Here is a 20,214-nt window from a genome sequence, read left to right on the forward strand (position 1 = left end):
TCTCACTGGGACTGAACCATCTGAGCAAAGACTTAGAGTAGGTGAAGGAATAAAATACACTACTGATGGTAGGAAGAACTTTACTGGCAAAAGGACTATGCAAAGGCCCTGTGGCAGTAAGTTACCCAATAAGTCCCAGAAATGAAACAGAGGCTAGAGGCACTGAAAAGAATGAGAATAAAGTAAATGGCAGGACAAGAGGTCACAGGTAACAATGGACTAGGTTACAAAGGGCCCTGAATACATGGGAGATTTGGGATTTTGCTCCAAGTGGAAAGGGAGCCAAGGCAAGGTTTTGAGTAGAGGAGTGACATGATCTAGCTTTTATCTTTAAAGGATGGCTCTGGCAGCTGTGTTGCAAACAGACTGAGGGGGACAAAAGTCGAAGCAGAGAGACTAGTTAAGGAGCTGCTGGGTAATCATGTGGATGGTTATGGTTGCTCAGATCAAGGTGAAAACAGTGGAATATAGCAGTATATGTAATTAAATCAGATGCTTATGGTGTAGGGAAGCAAAAGGTATCACGTTTAGGTCCCTAATTCTCAGTATTAAATAACACCTTTATTTTTGTTAACTTCTCATCTAGAGACAAACTTTCTCCAGTATTTAAACTCTAGGAGTGAATTAACACTGTCTCTCTGCGGGGTTCATGGGGTTCATGGGACTAGGTAATGGGAAGTGTCTTTAAGGGCTCAAGGGAGCAGGGGTGTAGCAAGAACATATAACAGGGACCCAAGCGTGCAGAAGAAAGCCCAGGGCCTGCTGCATCGTATGTCAACACTAATTTTGTTTCAAACCTTTTAGACCAGCCCACTCTTGCCTGGGTGCCAGAAAGAATATGGTTTTTGTTGGTTTTTTGCCAGAACCAGATTCACTCTCTGGGGGTGTTCCATGGGGCTCCCTAATGACAGTTCCTTAAAAGATGCTAGGCATCCTTCCTGTTGCTGAAGGCAAAGAAACGAAGTGAAATGGTTAAGTCTGGAGTTGCTTTCAAGCGATAGATTCAGAGACCAGACGTGCGTCAGGAACAGAGCTTAGAGAACCAAGAGAATGGAATGAATCCTGTCTGAACTGTGAATGATCTTTGTAACACCCCAAACTACAAGGTTAGCCAGGAGAAACCGGGGCTGTGGGTAAAGTTTCTTGTTTGACGGTTTTGTAACTGTCAGGTATAACTGACATTCAGTAAACCACATGTATTGTGTATGTAGTGAAAAGCTTTGACCTATGTATACACCATGATCAAGACAATGAACAGATCTGTCATCCCCCAAAGTTCCCTCGTGCTCCTTTGTGATCCATTCTTTCCCTCTAGTCCTTCATCTGATTCCAGCTCATATAGACTGATCTGCATTATCAACAGATGCTCTGAGATCTTTCTATGCAGTTCTCTCCTTTCTGGGACCACCAAGTTCTCCTTGGATTCTCAGCTCTATCTCTGCAGGTGAAAGAGGGAGCCTCCTGGGCTCAATCCGGTTCTCACTCCGTACATGGGGCCTGGACGATCTCTCAAGGAAGTCACTAAGCTGTAGCAATCACAGGTGCCACTTCATTACTTCCCTTCCCTCAAGAATTCGTCACTCTCTGGGCCCGATTCTAGCATCTCGAATACCTTCGCTTTATATATTTTGTCTGTCTCTGTGTTTGGCCATTTCTGGTGGGAAATAACTGTCCACGGCTCTCCATTTTGGCCAGAAGCAGAAGTTTTGAAGTTTTGAAGTGGGAAAAGTCCATAATGCTGGCCAAAAGGAGAGTCAAGAGTTAGAGATTCTGTGCTGTGTGCATAACAGAACTGAAATCTCAAGTTAGGAATTCCAGAGCTTGCCTCGTGGACTGTTGCCCTTGGCCTGGAGGTGGGTCATAGCCATACCAGGGGTTGGGGACACCGTGTCATCTCCTTCCTTAGTATTACAAGCTGGAATGAAAGAAGTGGGGCTAGGGCACCTGAGTGGCTCAGTCAGTTAAGTGTCTGCCTTCGGCTTGGGTTATGATCCCGGGGTCCTGGGATTGAGCGCACATCAGGGTTGCTGCTCAGCGGGAAGCCTGCTTCTCCAGCTCCCCCTGTTTGTACTCTCTCTTGCTATTTCTCTCTCTCAAATAAATAAATAAATAAATAAAATCTTTAAAGAGAGAGATGGAGAAACATCTAACACACTGAGTCCTTGCTCTGTGCCAGGAACTGTTCTAAAGGGCTTTCTGTTACCAAGTGACTTCATCCTCCCAACACATCTCTTAGGTTTGTCCTCAGATGATAGATGAGGAAACTGGACTTCAGAGAGCTCCGGGAGCTCACCCAAGTAATTTGTGGGTAGAAGAATTGTAACATGACCTCAGGTGGGGTGGCTCCGGGTGCCTTTCACCCTGAGAGAGCATCGTGACCCAGGGCAGAGGACAGAAGAGGAGGCAAGGTCGAGGGAAAAGGAGGAAAGAGGTGCAGAGACCATCTCGATGTCTTGGCAGAGGCGAAGCTGTGCGTGGTCAGGGAACCCCAGGGTGTGCTAGGACCTTGGAACCATTCAGAGAAGTCTGTCGCTTTCACGTAGCTGAAACTCCGCACGTTAGACGTGCAGGTGAGCACGATTAAATGGTGCTGGAGATCTCTTGCCTGTTAGAGGACACGATGAGGGAATGGTCATAGTTTGGCATGTACAATTCTCTGCTAATTCTGTGGCGAGCAGGAAGAAGACAACATCCTCAGGCTATTTCTGTGCAGTATAAAGCAAAGAGATAAAAATATGAAGGTGCTGGCCTTCATTAAGAGGATGAAGGGCTGCTGGTTGGTATTTCCTTTTAGGCTTCACAGAAGCTTTAAATTTAAAAGGACACTACAGCATGTTGACATGGGTGAGGCTTTTTGCCTTATGCCGAGTGGCTTAATTGTGCTCGTGCTTACTTGTTAGGTTTACTGAGATATATTCAGGTATAATCTATAGGCCCTCCTCCTAGAGGGAAAGATACAAAAGCACAAGTCAGCGGGCTTCGGGGCACAGTTCAAGGCCTGTGTCTTTTATTGTGCTCCACGTCCGTTAATTAACCTTCTAATTACGATTTATTTAAAATTGTTATTTTAGATCCATTCTCAGATTGTGCTGAGGTGACATATTCCTTTATAAATAATAGAGATTTGCCTTTAGCTCTGAGAATTGCGCTGTTCAGAACACCATTTTTCTTGCACTTTCCTTTCCCACACCAACCCTGGTTCTTTCTGATATCCCACGTCACCCACAGACCTTGCCGTCAGTCATAAAACGCCACCAACCGGCCCCATACTCAGAAATGGCTCATCACACTTGGCTCTCCACCTTATTTTATTCTGCTCTATTCCTCCGATTCTTTTACTTGGTTTTTTGCTCTTTTCTTAAAAAAAAAAAAATGCAAACTTTTCCCTTTTACACCTGTAGTTCATTATGCTCCTTTCCAAGGATGCTTGGAGTCCTACAGAATGTTGGCTTCGACCTCGCCTCCTGGCGCCTCCCAGCGCCTCCCAGTCTCGCCGTGCATTAGACTCCCTGCTCCCCCAGTATTAGCCCCATGTGAGCCAAACCTGGGAACTAACCCGCTGGTCAAGTGCCCTGGTGGGGTGGGTTTGGAATGCACAGATGAGAGAGAGAGAGAAATCCATCCCTGGACCCTGCCAGGTCTGGGCTAAATAGCAGTAGGAACAGACTTGCCTTCTATTACTATCATCCTCCTCTGAGTTCATCCGCTCTCTGCTCTCTCCCTTGTATCTAAAAATGCTGATGTTGTCATGTGCCTTTATTTTCCTCAGAACCGTTCTGATCTGAGTCCCTTTGTCAGTAATATACTCTTTACCAGATGGCAGATGTCTGGTCCAATATACCTGAGCATAGATTTCTTTAAAAGATGTAGTGGATGGTGCTTTCTGGCTTGAAAATGGTGTCGGAGTCTTAATAAGCCACCCGAATGCGATCTTCTAACTCACACACTAAAGGCACCTCAGTACCATCCAGGAACAAGGCAGGACATGAGTAAATACAACAGAAAACAAAACAAAGAACGGGAGCAGGGACACCTTTCGTATCGGAAGTTCTGCACTGTGGCACACGCTGTGACCGACTGTGGATTGTCCTCCAGATCCCTTTTTCCTGGGATCAAAGCTGCTAAGCTACCAACAACATTGCCCAGCCCTGTGTGTGGTCACCCGCAGTCATGTGACTCAGCTGGGACAGTAGAATATTTGAGGCGATGTTATGTTCAACGACTGTGTTACTTGCAAACTAAGAGAAGCTTCTGGCTCTGAGCTTTGTCTCTGTCTGCAGTATCCGATGGGCAGAATTTGGATGAGACAGGAACCTGGCTTTGCCTACCCATATGCCAACACCACCCAAGGAGATGACAGAGTGCCAAGATGGCAGGAACTCCGGTCCCTGAATGATTTCCTTAGAACAGAACCATCCCCACCAGCCTCTGTGGGCTAGACTGTTCCATTAGAAACACATTTCTATTTGTTTAGGCCATTGTCTTTGGTTTCTTTTGTTATAGCAGCCTAACACCTGCTGTAACTAACAAAGAAAAATATGAAACTACAGGGGGTCTGGGGAGTATCTGAATCTGTGAGATTCTCAGGGCTTGGAAACCTGCGTCGTGGCTGTTTGGGATTTTGGAGAAGTTCAAGTCTCTACCTCCTCTCAGAAGATAAATTGATTTATGGACAGGGGCCCTGTCCACTTTAAAGCTGTGGTTTGCAGAGTTTCCATGTTCATCAGAATCATCTGGAGGTCTTCTACAAACACAGCTTGCTGGGCAACACTCCCCAAGTTTCTGATTCAGGACACCTGGGGAGGACTCAAGAATCTGCATTTCTAACAAGCTCCCAAGGGATGCCGATGTGGCTGGTCTGGGGAACCACTCTGAAATTCACTGAGCATTCCTCTGCCTTTCCTCTAATGACATTTTGAAGAAATCTAGAGCCAACACTGCTTGGACGGGGCACCGTTGAAGCACTGTCGAGGCCCTCCCCCATAACCGATGGCCTGCCTGAGTTCCCCGGGGCACAGCTGTTGTGCACACTGACGGCTTCACACTCATACCCACGGACTTCCTCACTCTTTGTCTGCCCCGGGGCCTTCTCCAGCTCAGGGCATCGTGCTCAGCCCGCCCGTGGAGCAGCCCAGAGGCACTCAAGTCAAGCCCAGTAGCAATCCTTGACCAACCAAGGATGCTGTTGATGGATAGATACCCATGCTCCCCCAGCCTTGGGCAGGACAGTCTGAGACAGGTTCTTAGTAATGTGTCAGGGGATCCTGGGAAGTCGAGACTCAGTTGCCCATAATAAACTTAACGCTCCTTTTATTGACTTGTCCTCCTTGCTGGCCTCACATTCCCTGCTCCCTCACTCCTCCCTTCCCAAACCACCTCCAGAGAAACTATGTGCACCCAAGTCCTCCAACCAGGATATGATTGGGGGATCCAACCAGAGTCTTCTCTCTACTTACCTGTTATCGGAGCACCCATGTCTCTTGGGAAAACTCTAGTTCAGATAGAGTCTCATGGTGGAATCAACCATCACTGCAAGTGGAGTGTTTCTTATGATGAAAGGACCCTGACCCTATTCAGTAGGAACCAGTGAGAAGCAGCAAGGTGCAGCCCTGCAGAGCAGGAGCCCTGAAGCCACCCTGCCTTATTCAAACCTCCGATTCGCCACTCAGATCGATGTCTTTATGCCCTCGCGCCTTTATCTATAAAAGCAGGATAATAGTAGTTTACCATACAGGATTAAGTGAGTTAACACATAAAGAATTCTTGGAATAGTGCATACACACCGTAAGCTCAACACATATTAGCTTTTTATCGCATTTCGGGGGCTGGGACTCCAGAACGATGGGGGAGGAGGCTTCTAATCCTCTCCAACCCTGATGTACCTTCTCTTCATGTCAGGAACGGAACCGCCACGTCTCTGCCGCTCTTGCTAGAGCAGACAGCTGGCTGAGAGCTATGTGTTCTCTAATTGTTTAGTGCTTTCTGAAAAGTGAAATGACTCTCTCTTGTCCTTCTGTTAGCCTGTTTTCCTGTTGATTTTGGTAAATAACCAGTTGAAAAAATTTTACAGAGATGGCTACAATAAAGGACAGTCTTTAACACTCAGTCTTTAGTAATAGAAGCTTTCTAATATAGTTTCTGCTGCTAACAGTCCACAACATGTGCTAAGATATTAAAAATGCTATTAAAAAATACTTTTAATACAAATAATGCATCATCTCCAGGAAAAAAAAAATGGGGGAAAAAGATAGAAAGAAGAGCACTAATAATTCCGTTTCCCCCTAAGCTTCTGTTTACTACCTTATCTGGCTTTCTTTGTACCTCTGTGTGTGTGTGTGTGTGTGTGTGTGTGTGTGTGTAAGATACATGCTAGATAAATAGATAAACAGACGGAAAAATGAGATTGCACAATACATGTTGCTTTATAACATTTTCCACTGAATATAACATGAACAGCGTTTGTGTCTTAAAATATTCTCCCACAACACTATTGATTTTCTCTAATTTTATTCTCAGAAGATGACTTATCTTGAGATCAAAGGGTATCTTACTATCTAACTAATGTCTTTGAAAAGAGAGATAAATAAGAGATAAAGAAAGAAATCTATAGATAAATGTCCTGACAAAGCTTAAAAGGATTAGCTGAAAACAGCCAATGGGGAAATGCTTCCCACCTAATTTTTTTTTTTTTTTTTGAGTCGAACTGGGATCACCAAACTGCTAAAAGATAACATTCAAAGGTTTTTTTAATTCCCTCTCTTAGCCCCTATCTCCCCACGGGAAGAGTTACCAAAGATGAGTTAAGAAAGACCGTTTATCAGCATTAGCAGGGAGAGTTAACAAGTAGGTTAGATGGAGTATGAACTGAATTGTAAGCTATGGAATAATTTCTTTTTTCAATTGTAGGGAACAGGGAGGAAACAAAAAGTGGAGAATGAGCACGAGTTGGTTCCTTAATGTCCATGAATGTGAGCTAATTACATGGGGGGACATTCCTCTGTGGACCTACAAGGAGGAGAGTTATGTTTGCTTTTTTCAGGTACATAATGTAGTGGATGAAGAAATTTGCAGACTCTTCCTTAACTCTCAAATGACAGGGACACAGTGTTCCACCTTCCTCCCAAGACAGGGAAACTGCCTCTATTCTACCGTGTACTGTGGAAAATCAAGTGACAACATGCCACCAGCCCCGAGCAGCATAACCCAAAATTGATTTCTAACATTTATAATTAGTTCCTAAGTCAAGAAAATGTACAACGTCTGCTAACCTATTGTACAAAGGTTTTAATGGAAAAGAATGAGGGATAAAAATAGATTAAAAGATTCTAAGGCTATCTTTAAGTGGTGGCAGCCACTAAACTCATTCAAAACTTATTTAACCATAAGTAGTTCTTTGAAGAGTTTGGAAAGAATGAGAGACCCCATTCATGTAAAATCTTTTTCATAGCATTCCAGTTGGCGAGTAAGCAAGAATGCATACTGGGAGAGGTCAAGGTGATTTGGAGGGAATGATGTCCCCCCCCCCCCACCCCCAGTCCAGGGGAACAGTCTGGTTGTGGAAATGTCAAGGGGAAAATGAAGCAGGCAGAGGGCGCTGGGGGTCAGGTGGTGGGGGCAGGGGCAGTAGGGAGAACTCTGAGACACAGAATTTGACTTGCACATGGAAACCGTTGGAGAGGTCACTGGTATCTTTACAAAATGACGGCACAGTCCAAGTGGTAGGAAAGATGGGAAATCTTGTTTCAACCTGCTTTGACTGTATAGGCTGAAGAAGCAGAACATGAGCAGAGAGGATTGAACTTGACGTGCTTGTGAATAAGTGGAAAATGAGTCTGTGGGCAGAGGAGAAAGGGGAAAAGTACTCTGGTTAGACGTGAAAATAAGCCCCTGGCCTTGCTAAGGACCCAGGTATATGAAGTAAGCAACAGAAGGGTAAGAGACCGTGTTAGGCATCTTTGATGTGTGCCTGGAAGGAGAATTACATACTCTTTGAACTGAAAGGAGAAGAAAGAGGAAAGCCTTTGGAATTATATTAAGCTAGATAACGGGAAATGATGAAAAGATGCCAGACCCTCAGTAAGTTGGAGAATTCAAGCCAAAGTCATTGTGGTGGTCAAACTTGAACTCACCATTAAAGGGGTGGACGAAAACAGATATTTTTATCCTGAGAAAAGCAGAGGAACAGAAAAGCAGTGATGCAAACCTCTTTACACTAATTTCCTTACACACACACACACACACACACACACACACACACACAAGGAGCAAAAACGAGACTCCTTGATGGTTAATGGTAGGTCAGCACCGAGGCTCAAGCATTAGATATCCATACTGAGGATGTAGGAGTCAGGTTGTGAATTAGATCAGTTCGCACATCTTTTGTCCAAGCAACTGCTGGATAAAAGGGGGTGAACTGACAGACCGGAGAGCCGGAAGTGGACTTTAGCAAAGGCAAATATCTTTGCATTTTACAAGTGTCTGAATTTCTCACTTCTTCAGTTTTGCCTCAGAGAGACGCATTTGCCAAACCCTTTCATGTGCTAACATCTGAAAACAAAGCAAGCCTTAAAAAGGCAAACAAAAGCTTTGCTTAGGCAAAATAGCAAGAACAGCCTTGAAAACAGACATGGGAACAGAACCTGAAGTATTAACTGAGGCTTATTTTTTTCTCTCCTGTTACTTGACTCGTATATAAACAGTAGTGCACGACTCATCCCATCCCTCTCTGACCGGCAGAGACTATTTCCTTGTGCTATTTCTGTGGGTGATGTTTTCCTAGAGGACGTGAACTCTGACTGGCCACCTGACCAGACGTAAATGGAGGCCATGTTCAAGTCTATAAATCACTGTATGATTGATTCACACCTGCACTCGAGGATTTTGAAACCCTCAGTGAACAGCACCACGCTTTTGGCTCTCCTGACAGGAGGACCTACCCAAGGGAACTGGACGCAAACCACCTTTTAAAAATTCTTATTGTTTCCCTCTTCACCATAACAATAACATTATTATTAATTCCCTCTTATGTAGTGGGATACGATCATCAGGCCATTTCACTTTAAATTATCACCACTAAGATCACTACTGATTTTCATGGCAGGACCATTAGGCAGACGGCATTGATTATTTACTTTGACCAAGTATTGAAAAGCTCAGATTGGATCTACCTCACTCTTCTGAATTGACCACTCAGTTGAGATGTAACAATTTAATTAAATTCAAAACACAGACAGTTGACCAGACCATTAAAAAGGGATTATTTAAGCCGAATTGAATGGACAGCTGGTTTGGCCGACTTAACCAAGAATGGATCGTATGGGGTCATATCTCCTAGCCACAGAGAGGAGCTTATTACGACTCCGGGAGTGGTCAACTTAGCCAAGCCCAGGATGGGATTTCTCTTTGTTCTGTGATGGGAGTCGCAGGCAGGGAGACCCTGAGCTGGGATTTGAATGCAGTGAGGAAAATGACCCCGCAGGTGTGGGAGGCGGGGACGGGGCTCTCGGTGTCCAGAACCCCAGGAAAGGGACTGGGCTGGGAGAGACAGGAAGAAATGAGGCAGTTGTTTTCTCTGCCACGGATGCTTGCTTCTGCCATCCTCTGTCACCTCCCATCTTTTCACCTTCCCTTCTCTGTCCACTGCTTGCTCAGTATACCATTGCCTCTAATCCAGTACCTCTACGGGACATTCTTCCTGATCCTTAAGTGCCAGGTTCCAGCCCTGTGGTCTCACAGCACCTTGGCCCACCCTCACCAGGTCATGTTCATTTATGACCATTGTCTGTCTTCTCTGCCTGTTCTGCAAAATTGTTTCTTCAGGCCATTCACTCTATAAACTTATAATGTGAGTCTATAGGCTTTAAGCAGGGTTCTAGGTGCCGGGCTTACATGAACAAACAAACCCATGTTCATGAAGCTTACCGTTCTAGTGGGAGAGAGGATACAGTGAGCAAACAGTAAAATCATTGCAAACCGTGATGATGTACTTTGGATGAGGGAGCCGGGATAGGCTTCCCAAGGATCTGCCAATGAAGCTGACCCTTGGAATGTGGAAAGGAGGGTGGGCAGGTGGGGGCTGGGTAGAGGAAAAGGGTGTATAGGGGTGGGCTGGAGGATTCCAAGATGCAGGAATAGGAAGTATAAAGAGCCTGAGGTAGGGAAGACTGGACGTTGTTTGAGTCATTCACTCTGTACGTATTTGGGAATGGGAAGTAAAGGACAATTCCTAGGATTCTGAGCAGGGAATCAGAGTACTTACTAAGATGGGGAAGACAGGTATGGTGGGTGCTGTGGGGGGGGGGTGGCTCTCAGTTCCCCCTGCAGAACTGTAGCCTTCATTCCTCCAACTGCCAAGGGCTTACAGCATTATTGCCATCTGGGATTTGCCCTAAGCCGAGATAACTCCTTCCTCAGACACAACCCAGGGCCAACGACTGGTTGATGCAGGGGTACAAAGGCCTTGCCCCCTCATGTCAAGTTGGGACATCTCTACAGGCCCCTTTCAATTCTGGAGCTCCCTGTGGGGTTGGGTGAGGCCGTTGTTGCAACTCCCGAAGAGGTCCACTTCCCCCTCCTACCCCTCTGACTCCCGTGAGTCTCTAGAATACTCCCTGATAAGACTCCTGCATGCAGATCTTCATTTCAGAGTCTGTTCTTCTGAAAAGCCAACCCAAGGCAACCATAGGGGATCAGGTTTAGAGAGAGAGAGAGAGAGCATGAGCATGTGTGAGCTGGGGGAGGGGCAGGGCGAGAGGGAGAGAGATCTCAAGCAGGCTCCGAGCTGAGCCACGTCTGAGGCCTGGTTTCATATCACAACCCCGAGATCATGACCTGAGCAGAAACCAAGAATGAGCCATCCGGGCGCCTCTCCTCTTATGAGGATGTTTTAAGCAAAAGGATGAGCACGGTAAAATTATTAACCGCTTGGAGCTTTCGTCCCCTCTGAAATAGGGGAATGATGTCTGTCTTGCAGAATGTTTGTGAAGACTGAATTATTTCATGATTGCAAAGTACCTAGATGCCTAGAAGGGAGAAAACGCTCACCAAATGGAGCTTCCGGTACTGCCGTTGTTAACATTATTACTTTGGTGTCACGTTCAAGTTCGGCTCCCAGATGGAGGCGTTAATTTTACCCTGTGCGCTTGGCCCAAGGTCAGCCATTTCACAATGCTTATTAATGCGCACCGTAGCAGGGGAACAGAGAAGACGACTAGGGCAGAGACGGCAAATAAATGGCTCATGTAGCCTATGCCCATTTCTCCTACACCCGCGGTGGACGTAAATAATCAGTCGTGGTGCTCCTTCCCAATGGGCCAGAACTCAGCTTCAGAATCTTTCCCAACACACCGTTCCGGGCAGCTCCCCACCCAGTGGACCTGACTGAGCCCTTGCCGTGAAACCTATTCCTTAAAAGAGGAAGTAGCTCCGGGGGGAAAAGTGAGCGGAAGTGGATTATTGTTTAAAAAGATAAAACAGTGGTTTTGAAGGAAAAAAATGAGTTGATCCATGCAAAGAGCCAAGTTTGTTCTGACAGGAGATTCCAATATTATCAAAAGGTCCTCTTTTTCAAAGCATCGTTTTGTCAGAGGAATGGAAAACGTCAAAAAGATAGTTTAGGGAAAAAGACAATTTAGCGAACCATATGCTGAACATAGTGTTTTCAGTAACAGCCACTGAATAATCAGGAAGACATGATGTCCCGCCTCTAAGTCCTTCACCCCGCTCCTCTGAACGGAAACACAAGTGCCCGAGGACATTTGAAGCACGACAAACATCGGAGCGAGAGCTGATGTAAAGCCCTGTAAAGAATTTCCATGCCCGATCGTATAACAGATGGCTCCCTACAAGAATCATTTTAATATTAATCAGACAATTCAGGCCTATGAAAAATTCTGCCGTAAATCTGTAATTGAAAATATTTAAAAACGTCCATTCAAACAGACTGTAAATTTTTACAATGGACTGTAGATTTTTACAAGGATCTTAGGCATTCCGGAGCCTACGTCAAAAGTGGGGATGTCCTTTTATTTTTTAAAGAGGGGATTTTAGAATCGAATGGAAGGTCTGTAGACATGAGGAAAAACTGTCTTATTGAGAAAGAAGAAAGGCATCTGCGTTACTTTATTTCATTGATTCTCATCGGCGTGTTCTCCCTGAGTGCTGTCCACACCCCCGGTGACCCAGACACTCTCCAGCTTCCTTGAGTCCATCAACCCCCTGTGCGTCCCCGGGGCTTCTTGTCCAGTGTGGACCCCAAGCAAGGGATGCCGAAGGCCAGGATTTATATGAGGTTTTCCCGTTGCTGCTGCTGAGGTTTTCAGCTCGGTAGTTCGATGGGACATAGCCCAGCTGTGTTTGTTGTTGTAACGTATTTGCCATCGCTACCCAGTGCACCTGCCACGGATTCTTAGCCCCGAGTCAGCTCTCACCCTGCCATTCGCCCATCTGCTTTCTTCTCGGAGAAGAGGGAGACGTGACCTGCCCAGCCTCCCACTGCTAGGCAGTGGCTGTCACCTGACACGTCGTCCTGCGGCCCCTTCCTAAATGCCTTCAGGATGCTTCTTGCTCCTTGCTCCGGGGTACCAGCTAGCCGTAATAACCTCCATAGACGCCAGCTGCTCTTAGAGCGGAATCCTCGTCGTGGAAGAGAGCATCTTAGGAGGCATATGGACACACTTAAAAAAAAAGTTTAAATATTTGTGTATGTATCTTAATATAATTTTTAGAGAAAAAAAATGAACTCATCCAAACCGTAGTTTCATGGGTTCTTTATTGCCGTGAAGAAGGCTGAGGGGAAACAGGGTCCTTTTAAAGTTGATTTTGCAGATCCAGGGCGAAGGGAGGAGACAAGAAATGAGGACACTGGATGCCCACCTGAGGCCGACTGTGTGGGATCCAAGGGTGCTTGGTGGGTTAAAGAAAGAAAGACCAAGGCAGTCGTCTGGGCTCCACAGGCACCCGTCACCGGTGACTGTAAGACTCCCTCTCCGTCTCAGGCCTTCTCTCTCTCAATCTCTCTGTCTCCCTCTCTCACTTTCTCTGTCTTCTTCCCCATCTGGACGTGCTGAGACATAACTCAGCCAGATTCTGGAGGGTGGGGGCCGGCAGCCTTCTCCTGCACCTCGACAGCAACAGAATCACTTCAGGGTTTATGAGTCCGCTGGCTGGGTCCTCCCTGTGGTCCTTCCCGGAGGGCCCCTAGGATGGCTGTGTTGTTGTCACTGATGACTTCCCTTTTGTGTAGGAGCAGTGGGAAGTGGGAAGCAGGGCAACCTGGGTGGCCCAGGATGTTGAGCGGTTGATGTTGAGTGTCTGCCTTCAGCTCGGGTCCCGATCTCGGGGTCCTGGGATTGAGCCCTAGGGTTGGGCTCCCTGCTCAGTGGGGAGTCTGCTTCTCTCCCTGCCCCCTCCCTGCTTGTGCTCTCTCTCTCTCTCTCTCAAATAAATAAATAAAATCTTAAAAAAAAAAACCCAAAAACAAAAACCTAGTAGGAAACATCAGCGAGATGGGGAGTGGTCAGTCCCAGGGTATCTTTTGCTTCCCCTAAAGGAAGTCCTTTGTTCCCATCCATTAGCTCCCCAAATCAGTAAGCTTTTCTTGACCTTGATAGCCTCTGGACATTAATGGTTCCTTCTGGAGAAGATGACTATCTCCACAGTCCTGAATAGGAGAGGGGAGCTAGCTTGAAGTTCTCATACAATAAAGCCTCCATAATACTTACTTTGACAAAAATGTAATGCTGACCCTCTGGCAACACTTCCAGGCACTCCCCAATGATTAACTCATTTATTTTACTCTCCCGAAGAACTCCTTGGTGAGGTATACAGCCCCATTTTGCAGATTGGGAAGCTGAGGCTCAGGAACAGTAATGCACCCATGACTCCGCGGCTAGTGAAGGGAAACTTGAACCAGAGTCCACAGATTCTTTGCCAGTATCTTAGACTGAAATCTGTTATTTAAAACAAAAAAAAGCCCTGTCATGCAGATCTGTCTGAACCCTCAAAAATGAGGCAGGAGAATAAAAAAACAGATCGGACGCCTGGGTGGCTCAGTGGGTTGAGCCTCTGCCTTCGGCTCCGGTCATGATCTCAGGGTCCTGGGATTGAGTCCCGCGTCGGGCTCTCTGCTCAGCAGGGAGCCTGCTTCCTCCTCTCTCTGCCTGCCTCTCTGCCTACTTGTGATCTCTGTCCATCAAATAAATAAATAAAATCTTTAAAAAAAACAAAAAACAAAAAATGGTATCTTGGGCGCCCGGGTCACTTAATCAGTGAAGCATCTGCCTTGGGTTCAGGTCATGATCCCAGGGTCCTGGAATGGAGCCCCACATCGGGCTCCCGGCTCAGCAGGGAGCCTGCTTCTCTCTCCCCTGCTCATGCTCTCTCTCTCTCTCTCTCTCACACAAATAAATAAATAAAATCTTTAAAAGAAACATATCTTCCTGAGACGCTGATGGCAAAACCACTCTGTGGTGAGGTCACCACGTTTAACCCATCCCACAGCGGAGGCCGGGCTCATTCCATTATTTTGTCTGTAGTTATCTGTGCCGCCTCCTGACGATCAATATAAATTAACTGGCGAGCAGGGTTAGTAATTAATCGGATCTAGATTCCGTTTAGTCCAATCCAATCATTTTGATGGTCCCTTGCAGTTAAATTTAGTCTCACTAGGAAAACAAAATCGTTGTCCTCAAAGAGCCTACCTTCTCTCTTGTTCCCTTCTCTGAAATCACATCCGCGTGGTTCGGGGCCGGGGAGCTGGCGGGTCCTCCTAGATGTGAGGCTGGTGAGGGAAGAGGCACTCGCTGCCTTGGCGTGTGCCGGGTGGAATCCACTGGGGCTGCGGGGGCGTTCTTTGCCCACGTGTGGGATCCTTGCCCCACTGTCGTAAGTGCTGCGTTCTGTGGCCGATGTGACTCGGGATGCATTCTTTTGACTCAAGGGATGCTCTGTGGTATCCGGCACTCCTCACCCCCTCGGTCGGGTCGTACAGCTCCAGATCCCACTGAGCCCTTAAGCTGCATCATCTGGCTCATCCCCTCACTTGGCGGGTCACCCCCAGCCCCTCACTCAGCCACGGCAGACCCTTTGGAATGTCCGCTGGCTTCCGCTTGCTGTCTATACCACAGAGGAAGTAAGAAGGACTCGGAAATGCAGACCACAGGGGCTCGGCTCTCTGGCCTGTTTGTCATGTTTCTCAGCTTTACCTTCAAATCTGTTGTCACTGAGTTCCTGCACTGTTCTAGCTTTTCAGCCAAAGCCAGGAGAGGACAAACCCAAGTATTCAGGTCTGGTCACAGCACTCCCTCTCTCGTCTCCTTTCCTTCCCTGTCTTCCTACGATCTTCGGGGACCAGAAGGGTGGGGGTTTTTTGTTGTTGTTTTTTTTAAGATTTATTTATTTATTTATTTGACAGAGATTGCAAGTGGGCAGAGAGGCAGGCAGAGAGAGAGGAAGGGAAGCAGGCTCCTTGCTAAGCAGAGAGCCCGATGCAGGGCTCGATCCCAGGACCCTGAGATCATGACCTGAGCCGAAGGCAGAGGCTTTAACCCACTGGGCCACCCAGGTGCCCCAAGGGTGGGGTTTTTCAATTAGTGTTATGTCATATCATTTTTCTTTCTGACTGTAGATCAGACCTAAGCATGGGCTTGGCCTTGAGATGCTAAATGGGGCATCCGGATATTTGGGAACATTGTTTCTCCAGAAAAAAACCTGGCTCGAGGGACACTATCTTGTTGCTCCCTCCCATTTCTAATGTCAAGAGCTGAATACTACCTACCTTTTCTCTTTGGATGCTTTCTGCTCTAATTTCTAATCTCTTCTCAGACAGATGGGTACCCGGGGCAGATTAGGGCAAAGGTCTTCTCAGAAAGGCAAAAGAGGAAACCACATGAATGTTGAAAATGACTTCTCGTGGAAGTCGCATTCCTTACGACTCCCTCTGGTTGAGGAGTGTACAAGAGCTCGGTCTCCTGTTAGAACGTGGGTCCTTCTTCCTGGCAGAAGAAGGCTGGGGTTGGGTCCCTGCCCTTCCACTTTGTTTCACTTGCTGAAATCGTGTACGCTTCCAACGGGTTAAAATAGAACACTCTCTGTATGCCACTGACTGGGCCTGTAGTCCACTTACAAAAATTGGTACCAAGGGTATTGTTCAGGAATCGCATTTGATTATAACAGAAATCCAGAAATGATGGCCTTAAATGAATTCAGTGTTTTATTTTTTTTACTTAACGAAGGTGTGCTCCTCGTCTCTCCTGTAGTTAGAAACAAAAGAATAATTCTGACCAATAGGCTGGATGCAGAAATGAAGTATCTCATTTCTGGGCTGAAACACAGAAATGTCACATCCCCTGAAGAGCCTGTGTGTTCTAGATCGCAGGGCTGCAAGATGGCAGAATGACCACATCTGGGTCCCCGAGTGATCCGGAGATCAGAGCTGCCCCAGAAACCTACAAGGGGCATGAAGTGAGAAGTTAACTTTGATTGTGTTAGCCTCTAAAGTGTCACTGGAGCATTATGTAGCCTAACTGGACCCATACCAATGGGAAGGTCCAAGAACAAGAAACACAGCTTCCTCCTGCCCACTTGTGAGGAGATTTGAAGTCTCATTCAGTGTCATTCATTTATATGTTATTAGCTAGAATGATAGGGCCACCCCATCTCCATGGAAGACAAAGAAATGTCATTTCTTAACTTGACATATGCTTCATTTAATAAAATCAGATTTTGTTAGTAAGGGAAATTAGAAGGAGAGCTATTGGGTAGGCAGTTGTCTACCACAGTCTGTCCCTCAGGTTACCCATCATTCAGATGGTGTGGAAATTTCCAGTGGTGTGGAAGTAAGACTTACACCAGCTCACAAAAACCACTTGTTACATTTCATCAGTTTTCTGAGTTCATGATTAGATAGTCATTATTAAGAAGGAAAGTATAGGGGCACCTGGGTGGCACAGTCAGTTAAGCATCTGCTTACTCTTGATCTCAGCTGAGGTCTTGATCTTAGGCTCATGAGTTCAAGCCCTACACTGGGCTCTGTGCTGGGCATGGAGCCTACTTAAAATAAATAAATAAAAATAAAAAGAAAGAAAAAGAATGGAATTATATGAACTTGCAATTAAATAAACTATACTAAAAACAAAGGTATTATATACTCAAAACGGATCACTTCCTAATTTTTTTTACATTTTGCTATTATCTGTGCTCTTGACATTTACATCTGTCATATCTATATGGTAGAGATACTTTAAAATGGTACGTGGTAGCACATCTGTTCCCAACTCTGCCCTTAGGAACATCACGATGTTCTCTCAAAATCAGCCACGGTGGGAATATTTACACCCTGGAAATCAGTATATACCATAAGTCAGTGCTTGATTTATTGTTTTGTTGACTATCTTAAGAATGCTGAAGAAAATGTTACTAATGCAAATTAAACTTAAAAATATGTTGTGATCATAGCCCTTGCATTGTAAATAAAATACTGAGGAAATATTCTTCTAGTATTTAAGAGTTTCTCACCTCGTTGATGAACTGGTAGAATTCTGACATTTGTCTTCCTCACTACACTTTCATTTTTCTCATTAACATGAACTCTTCAACCAACATTCATGCTGGAACAGCACTCGTCAATTGCTTTGTCATAAAAAGCATTCTGTGAGAATTAATTAACTGTAAGGAATTTACAGTAAAGTGTTAGTAGTAGTAGTAAATTATGTGCTCCAAACCCTTTATATCAGTAAAATTTATAATAAACTTATGTATATATGTAAATATATTCAACCCTACCCCAGCTGGTGGTTAAACATTTATCAACACATCAATTTCTTTCCAGAAAAAGAACAACCTGAAGTAGATAAAGTCTTTTGCTTTTCTTGAGTCCAGCTCAAAGTGTAGGCTTTTTGGGTGAGATGCGGTCTTTCCCTCAGATACAGAGGGAAAGCTGTCCATCTGTCTGGTTTGTTATAGGTCGACCACTGTATAAACCAAAGGGCGAGTGGTGTCCCTTATACAATAGTGAAGAAGGAACAGGATAGCTACCATAATGACCTCTTATTCAGAAGGGAGAGGATGGGAAATATCCATCTGATGTTCCCAAACTGACGGGAAACCTACCATCAGTCGTCCATAGCAATTAATCCATTCTACTTGACAGGAATAGCAAGGACTCTCTGTCTTGGGATGGAATGAGTTCCTCAGTTGGCCAATCTAGCTGAACCTGGTTATTCTCTCTAGGAGGATCTCCGTCCTCCTCTTCCTCTGCTTCCTTCCTCTGCTGTGGCTTGGTAAAGATGCCCTTCCTGGGGCTACAGAGCTCTCAAATCAAACTCCTCTTGGTGTAATTTATTCATTCATTCATTCATTCATTCATTCATTTTAAGTAGGCTCCACACCCAACATGGGGCTTGAACTCATGACCCTGAGAAAGAGTCACATGTTCTGCCAGCTGAGCCAGCCAGGTGTCCTCCTCTTGGTGTAATTTTAGGGACTAAGGCTCCCTTCCTGGCCAGAGACTATAAGGGATTTACTAGCCATAGACTGTTTCAAGCCAGTCTTGAAGGGAAGGAAGTACTTTGGATATCAAATTCCCTCTATACGTAGTGTAGTTTTACTCTGTTTGCTTCTTGTAAAGTCCAAGTTTAAGAAATAATAGCCAAAGAGCTTGTCCAGATGTAGATATTAAGCCTGAGAAATCTCTTTTAATTACAGGTCTCTATGTTCTACCCATCTCCCTCCTCTTAGACTCCATGACCACTGCCAAGAGGCAGTTAGAGTCAACAGGTTCCTGTAAGAGGGCAACATCCTTGATCCCACTGGTGGCAGTAGGCTTTGCTCCCTTTCCCTGTGGGCACCAATATTTAGACTGTCATTTGTCCATCACTGTTTATAACTGCTTCAAGTTCAAATAACAGAAACAGTTGACTTTTGGACTCCCTTCACCATAACTCATAGACCACAGGCAGGGAAAGATTCCCTTGGAAAAATAATGTTTCCTTCCTCTTCTGTCTGCAGCCTGAGTAGCTCTAGTCTGAGGTTATCTCTTCTGTTGGATTTTGCTGAAAGTGGTAGAAATAGCACGTGCCAATATATCAAAGGTTCACGACCATTTCTCCTAATCATGTGGCCTCAGCCAGGCCATTGCCTGCATTCCAACTAGAGCAGGCAACAATTTCACCAACTATTCTGCCACTCCAAAACAAGGATCACCAACTTTACAGTTTCAGGTGTCCAAGTCCTTATTGCTTAAAGCCCCATTTCTTGCACCAAGTCAATCCCACATTTTAGGTTTGCTTAAAACACCCCACTTCTAAATACCAAATTCTGTTATCAGTTATACTCAGCTCTGAATCATAAGACAGTTGGAAAACAGCAGCATAAACTTATTAGTGATTTTGTTTTTCCCAGGAAATGAGAATCCTTGGGATGCCTGGGTGGCTCAGTTGGTTAAGCATCTGCCTTGGGGTCAGGTCATGATCCCAGAGTCCTGAGATCGAGTTTTGCATCGGGCTCTTTGCCCAGCAGGGAGCCTGCTTTTCCCTCTCCCTCTGCCTGACCTGCCCCCTGCTTGTGTTCTCTAACTTTCTGACAAATAAATAAATGAAATCTTAAAAAAAAAGAAAGAAAGAAATGAGAAACCTAGATTTAAGTAATACAGAGCTAATGTGACAGCTTCATCCTTCATGCCAGCTGGACACTCCACATTCAGCATTTTGTTCATCTCAGAGAGGAGAGAGGACAAAGGATTGATCTAACGCCTTTAAGGAGCTTTACTAAAAGTCCCTTGTTCAAAATAATAGTATTAATAATAAATAGTGACAAATAGCAACTTCTGGTAAAATGGATCAAGATATCACCACAAATGGAAATCGGACAAAGCCACACTCAGACGTATGAAGTTCAAATTTTTCTACAGCTATAATCATCTTCTTACTATAACTGGAATAATTTCCAGAAACTCTAGGACTCAGTTGTCAAGGGTAACACTAGTGTCAAATTTGGACATTGGTAACCATGGTACAACTTTTGTAAGAAAGATGGTAAAAAAAAATGAAATCATCTATTGATGATTGGATAAGAGATCTGCCTCAACTTTACAGTTCTGTAGCAATCTCTGCATTTTATGAATTCAAAAGGACTTCTCAGCTGAGATACAGTAATTTCATTTTCTCTAAAATATCGGTGTAATCACATGAAAGGGAAAAAGGCCCCAGGAGAAGTTCT

This window comes from Martes martes (assembly GCF_963455335.1).
Source record: "Martes martes genome assembly, chromosome: 12".
NCBI classification, from domain to species: domain Eukaryota; kingdom Metazoa; phylum Chordata; class Mammalia; order Carnivora; family Mustelidae; genus Martes; species Martes martes.